This window comes from Notothenia rossii, assembly GCF_949606895.1.
Source record: "Notothenia rossii genome assembly, chromosome: 8".
In the NCBI taxonomy this organism is placed as follows: domain Eukaryota; kingdom Metazoa; phylum Chordata; class Actinopteri; order Perciformes; family Nototheniidae; genus Notothenia; species Notothenia rossii.
In genome coordinates this window covers 46,998,535-47,005,318 of record NC_136906.1, presented here as the reverse complement: position 1 = coordinate 47,005,318, position 6,784 = coordinate 46,998,535, and the positions used below count along the sequence as shown (strand labels likewise).

At 40.5% G+C, this 6,784-nt stretch overlaps 1 long non-coding RNA gene across 1 annotated transcript; it reads left to right on the top strand.

The window, feature by feature from the left end:
* Positions 1-6,273: 6,273 nt before the first annotated feature.
* Positions 6,274-6,771, top strand: LOC307016110. The gene is made up of 2 exons (XR_013801767.1): positions 6,274-6,401; positions 6,623-6,771. It is a non-coding gene; the product is annotated as an uncharacterized lncRNA (long non-coding RNA).
* The last annotated feature ends 13 nt before the right edge of the window (positions 6,772-6,784 follow it).

The window sequence follows — 6,784 nt, the reverse complement described above, 5'->3', positions numbered from 1 at the left end:
TGTGTGTGTGTGTGTGTGTGTGTGTGTGTGTGTGTGTGTGTGTGTGTGTGTGTGTGTGTGTGTGTGTGTGTGTGTGTGTGTGTGTGTGTGTGTGTGTGTGTGTGTGTGTGTGTGTGTGTGTGTGTATTTTTGCGTTTGTGCATATTGTGTTTGTTTCCCGGGGAAAACACTAACGAGAAACACCGGCTGCTGTTATGCCTGCTGTGACCTCAAGTTACTCCGTTCTCCGCTTGTAATTATGCCGTTACAAGCTTCTAAATTGTATTTATCATCTGAATTTGCCGAAAAAAGTTTCATATTCTGAAAGCCAAGACTTTGTTTATTTAAAATCAAACAAAACACCCGAACCCCGAAAAACTATTTTTTTACGCAAATCCACGTTTATTTTGAAATGAGCCGTTGCGACTTCCGACTGATTTCGATAGAGCGGGTCACATATTAGCTTTTTCCCACTTGATCAGAAAAGCGGGAGGAGAAAAGAATGGAGTGACTGAATGACAGCTAGAAAATTAGGCTACGTGGTAATTAAAGCAAAAATGCAAACGACGATTCTTCAGATGTTTAAGAGAAAGGAGAGAGATGAAGAAACTCAGAATGTGCTTAAAATTTGAAAAACAACGCCCACAGATGACACAGGTGATGATGCTTATTTAGCCCAGAGAATGGACATGAACATGGCCATGATGAATATAATAAGTTAGCTAACTAGCAAACTGTATAACTCTATATGGGGTGCCCAACCAGTCGATCCCCAGTCGATCTCGAGATGTCTAAAAGTAGAACAACAATATTCTGTTTTATCGTTAATGTCCTACAACAGGGGTGGCCAAACTTTTTGGCTCAGGGGCCACAATGATGTATCAATGTGACAGCCGGGCCGGGGGGCATTGTTTGGTTCCGTCTTGATTCATGTCGGGCTGAGGGTTGTTTTAATCTCATTCTCATTCTCCCGCGCGCGGGGCGACGTCCACGCGCAGCTGCGACGACCAGGGAGGAAGGGACTTTTCGCGGCGCGCGCGGCGTGTGGACAGTGGGGGATAACATAAATAAAAATTGGATCGTTGTATTTTTAAGGCTTTTTAAGATCAACGCGGGAACCCTGGCTCATTTATACCAATATTGGACGGGCCGCATTAAACACATCAACGGGCCGCATGTGGCCCGCGGGCCGTAGTTTGGCCACCTCCAGGCTCGGTTCTACGGGGGTGCATAAGGGTCCCAGTTGAATGTTATGCACCCTCACTTGAAAAAGAGAAGGGAGTGAAAAATATTACATATACAATAACAATAATAATAATAATAATAGTAGTAGTAATATGAAGAAGAAGAAGAATATAGTTGAAAATAAAATAAACTGTAATTGTGTTCAAATATTGTGGTCAAATAACTATAGTTAATACCCCCCCCCCGTCAACGATCGCCGCCGTCTTGGTTCAAAAAAGGTTGGGCACCCTTGCTCTATATAGTCAATGGCTATCTTACTCAGAACACAACATGTACACAGCATACTATTTTAACATTAAATATTTTGCTTTGATATGTTCTATTTTAATCTGCACATTGTGGCATACATTTTATTTTATTAGTATTTTAATTTATGTAACCAATATTCTGAAAATTCAAAGAAAGACAGAGACTTGTACATTTTTGACTGTCTGCTGAATTTAGTTATACATTTTTATTCTAATTTATAACAGTTGAGGCCCAGAGGGAGGAAGAGGAGACTCAGCCAGAAGAAGTGGCAGCAGGTCCCTCAGAAGCCACCACAGGTGATGCTAGCCCTACTGCATACCCTTCTATATGGAAAGAAGAACAATATGAACAGTTCAAACAGAAAAATGAATGGATGTATGATCACAATGGAAGGCTAGGCTGTACCCCATGCCATGATGTGAAGGATCTGGGTGTCATGGCATCCCGTGGTGTTAATATTGCTATTCAGTGGGCTGATGGAAAGATAATCCCAGCTGGTCAATCAAGGGATGTGCAGCTTTCATCACTGCGCAAAAAAATCTGTGAACACAAGAACACTGCAGCACATAATGAAGCAGTCAAGATTCTTCAGACAGCAAATAAAGATATTCTTCTGAACATGAACGCGAGTAGTCAGGAGTCTGTGTTTGAGTCTACTGCCAAGGTATTCATGACAGCCTATTATGTGGCCAAGAACAACAAGCCTTTCACAGACTTTGAGATTCTGATTGACATGCAGCATGCAAATTCTGCTGATTTGGGACGTGTTTTGCATAGCAAAACTGTCTGTGTTGACATAATTGAGCATGTGTCATCACAGATGAAAAAGGAACTTCTAAAAAACATAATAGAGACCAAGAGCAAAATCACAGTATTGGCTGATGAGTCAACCAGTGTTGGGCACAAATCAACACTAATTGTCTTCCTGAAGGCTAGTGTTGATGGAGACATGGAGCCCATTGCCTTTCCGTTGGACCTGGTTGAGCTGGATAGTATGTCTGCTGCTCATATCAAGGAACATATTATGGGTTGCTTGCTTAAAAATGGCTTCACTGTTGAGTTGCTGAGAGAAATCGTCATTGGATTTTGCAGTGATGGGGCCAGTGTCATGCTGGGAGTGAAGTCAGGTGTTGGGAAGTTGCTCCAGGATGACTTCCCAGGCATCATACTATGGCACTGCCTTAATCACAGACTGGAGCTTGTTGTTGACCAGGCACTGGATGTGACAGGGGGAACAAACGACTTCCAAGCATTCATGGACAGCCTATATTCATTATATAGCCAGTCACCAAAAAACATGCGGCAGCTGAGTGAATTTGCTCACAACCTGGACATCGCCCTCAGGAGGATTGGAAAAGTGTTCAGTGTTCGCTGGGTAGCTTCTTCATGGAGGGCAGTCTCTGCAGTTTAGCAGTCTTATCCAGCCTTGGCACAACATTTCCGTGAGGCATCAGAGGATGATACAAGGGACAGCAGAGAGAGGGCCAAATTCAAAGGTCTGCTTTCTAAGTTGTGCTCCATCAACTTCCTGAAAAGTCTTGCACTGATGGCAGATATTCTGATTGAACTTAAGAACTTGTCAGAAATTCTTCAGAACAGGAAGACCACACTCCCAAAGGCCCATGACATCATGACGACGTATGTGAAACGCATAGAAAGTTTCAATCGCTACCCAGGACAACATGCACTTGATGCCAGTCAGGCAGAGGAAGTGATGGAATTCAAGGGAGAGGATTTAAGAGTTGGCAGGTCTCCCATCATTGACTCTGCTCAGTTCATCCGAGCAGTGGCAGACAATATGAAACATTATAGTACCTGCAAGAAATTCAAACCACTTTCACCCCTGCCCGTAGGTAATGTAGCTGCTGAAGCTAGACCATCATGTCCGAGCAGCAGAGCCTTATTATACATCCACCATGAGCAGAGCCGACAGGCAGGAAGACTCGAGCACACAGCTCGCACTTCATTATAATATATAAAAAAGAACACCATGCGTGTCATGGTGGCACATAACAGCTCACGGCCGCAGATTACTCCGGGTCCCAGCCCCCCCCCATACCCCAAAAATATTTGTATTGCAGATCTATATGAATCACACAAACAACCTATTTTGGATTCAAAATGGCGAATTTCGCCGAAAGGTGACAAGTTTGCATCACTGAACATAGACAGAGCACAACTGAAACATAACATCTGAAACGATGTAACAACATAATACACTTGTGGGGATGCTTGGGATGTGAGTGAGGGACACGGTTTAGAACGGGCGTGTCGCCTGGCAGGACAGGAGAGTGTGTGCACCAGTCTGCCTTGATCTATGAATTCATGTCCGTGACACTCACTGCTGCCCACAGCTGTTTTATAGAAGGAAATTCCTTCACTTCATGAAAGTGTTTTAACCACACACACCTCTACACACACATGACGGGTGTTATTTTCCCCATAAGGAACAAGTCGCTGCAAATGATCCCGCTTGGCCACATTCTCAACAAAGTAACGACATGACTCCCAATATTAATTTCAATGCTTTTATGGATTTCGAAAATGTTTTTATTGATTTAAAAAATAGTTGTATTGATTTAAAAAATAGTTGTATGTATTGATTTAAATTGACATGCATCCGCTAAGAAAAATAGTCCGTTGTTACCGTTTTTTAAACAGTCTGAATGAAACGGCAGCTCTCAGCTGTATATTTACACAACTAATGGCCCATCAACCACAGCTCTCTCCCCCCCTCCCCCCCTGATCTTTCTTCTCCAGCAGCTAAATTAACTGTAGGTTACTCTGAGTGACAAGCTTACAGTTAGACACAACACTGTCATTGCAAGTGACCCTCAGTTAGTTGACTTTTATGTTCAACTGCTAAATTTGTTACTGATAAAAAAGGGCTTCTACTGTACCTAATTACCTTAACACTAGAACCGCCAGAGGTTTTTGTATAGGCCTACCTAAACCTGTCAAATCCCGCTATTGGAATGCAATTTTTAACAACATAGGGTGCTACATAACACACTTTCAGGAAAAGTCACGGACTGGGAGACTTTAATATTTTATTGAAAAAAAGTTACATTGCACACACACAACACACATCACCCAAATTTATCCGATTGGCGGTTCTAGTGTTAAATAAACTCACTAATTAATGAAACCAGTTCAATACGCATTATTCTTATTCTTATCATTCTTTATGAGCGCTGAAGTAGTCTTAAAATCAGATCTGTTTTTTAAATGAAATCTGACGGCAGGCAGTTAGCTCTGATCACCTATGATAAATGCGCCACACCTAATCTGACCATTCAGCCACAGAGCTCCCTCTATATAAATCAAACTGTAGACGGTGTGAAAGCACCTATTGTTTTAAATAATGGTCGGAATGTGACCTGTGAGCCTTCTGAATTACCGTGGGACAGCACATTCTAAACTAAAATGTTCAGTCAATAAAGTAACATCTTATCTTAATAATATCTTCATATTAATAATAATAATAAATCATACAGTATGTGTCCGAAAGGGAGCAGGAGGAAGCAAACACAAAAATATACAAAAAATATACTGCATATTAAAGCAAACGATTGTAAAGGTAAAAGTATGAGCATAACAAATAAAGAAGTGTAATGTAAACATTTACATTATAATTATGATTATTTAATATATAAAGACTATATATTATTGAATTACAAGATTAGATATACTTTAGTTGATCTAAAATATTGATGTGTTCAAATGCTCTTCAAAACACAACTGAAAGTCCATGAAACTTGTCTTTCTATATTTGTGAATGAAGCGCCATCTCCTGGTTAAAACCTGAAATTGAATATCTGGCAACGCCCTCTTGGAAAATAGTGGGAGGGCTTAACATTTCTCTATAGAGAGGCGAAGTCACGCCCATCTACTTCCGGTCCATGGGACCCCGGAAGCGAAAAATTATACATTGAATTCAATGGAGAGAGAAAACTTATCTTTTGATCCCCTTTGAATTGTGCCACGAACTACACATATGATGTTTGTCAATCTTAAATAATCATTTCCATGTCAAAAAAGTCACATTTTGTCGTAAAACTATCTTAGATATAAGACTATGAAAAATACGCGACTACAAAGACTACAAATCCATAATCTCATTCTGGGTCGCGTATGTGAAGTCACAGGCGATAATGCTCCAAGTGGTTGCGACTCGTAATTAAAGCGAAGAAGAAGATTTCATAACTGATTTATTCCCTCCAATAAATATAAGAGATTGCTCAAATAAATTCACTTTTACAAGATGCCTGTGTGCTTTGTACCATGTTGTAATCACAAAAGTGATCATACCACTTGCTCGTTCTATTGCTTCCCGTCTTATGAAAGGACCAGGATTCGCTGGATCAGAGATATCAGGTATTATCATAGGTAATATAGGCCTACATGTTGTGTATGGAACATAGTCAAGTTAGCTACCTAGCTAGTAACGACGAGTAGCGAGCACGTTAGTTAGCATTACATTACTTAGCCTTGTCATTTTTAGTAGCCTTATCATGAAGTTATTATTTTATTACATGAAGTACACCAAAATGTTAAACAGTAAGAGAAGTCATCATGGTAAGTATTTCGTGAAACATTTCAAGAGTAGCCTACTGCGCCCTCCACCGGGTGCTAAGGAAGCAGTTCAGGGAGAGTCGAAGGAAGGCCGGCAGGCAGGGAGCTTTGCATGACATTCTTCTGGACATGTGTCATTGTGATCACAGTGAGGGTGAGTCAATCTGTTTGTTGGAAAGACAGTAGTTGAGTGATTACTGAGAGAAAATTATTAAGAGAGATAATTATTCAGTGTTGTTATTTTAAAGTGTTGTTACTGACCTTTTTCTCTTTTATTTTCTTTACCTCACCTGTAACTGCTGAGACCCTGAGGAACATGCACACTGACCTGCTCTGGCAACCTGATTTCCACTGTACGTAATAGTATTTGGTTATGGTATATTATTTATATACATCAAAGGCACAATGTACCCCCCAGAGAGACACATGTATTGAGTGTGATATTTTGCATAGGTCATGTGAAATCATCTTTACACACTAGAAAACTGTAGGAGCGGCAACTTGTTTTGAAAATTGAATTTTTAATATCCGATAATAAAGTTGATCTGTTTTCTTTATTCTTCTCTCTTCCCAGCTCCATCCATCACCGTTCTCTGTTCCTGCAGGTCCTGCTTGCTAATCAATGCTCATATGTTTTTACACAATTACAAATAAAGTCAATGTATTGTATGACATGAAGTTGTGCTTCATTCTGAGTCAATAATAAATTCATTCTGCCTTCAACTGCAAAATGATT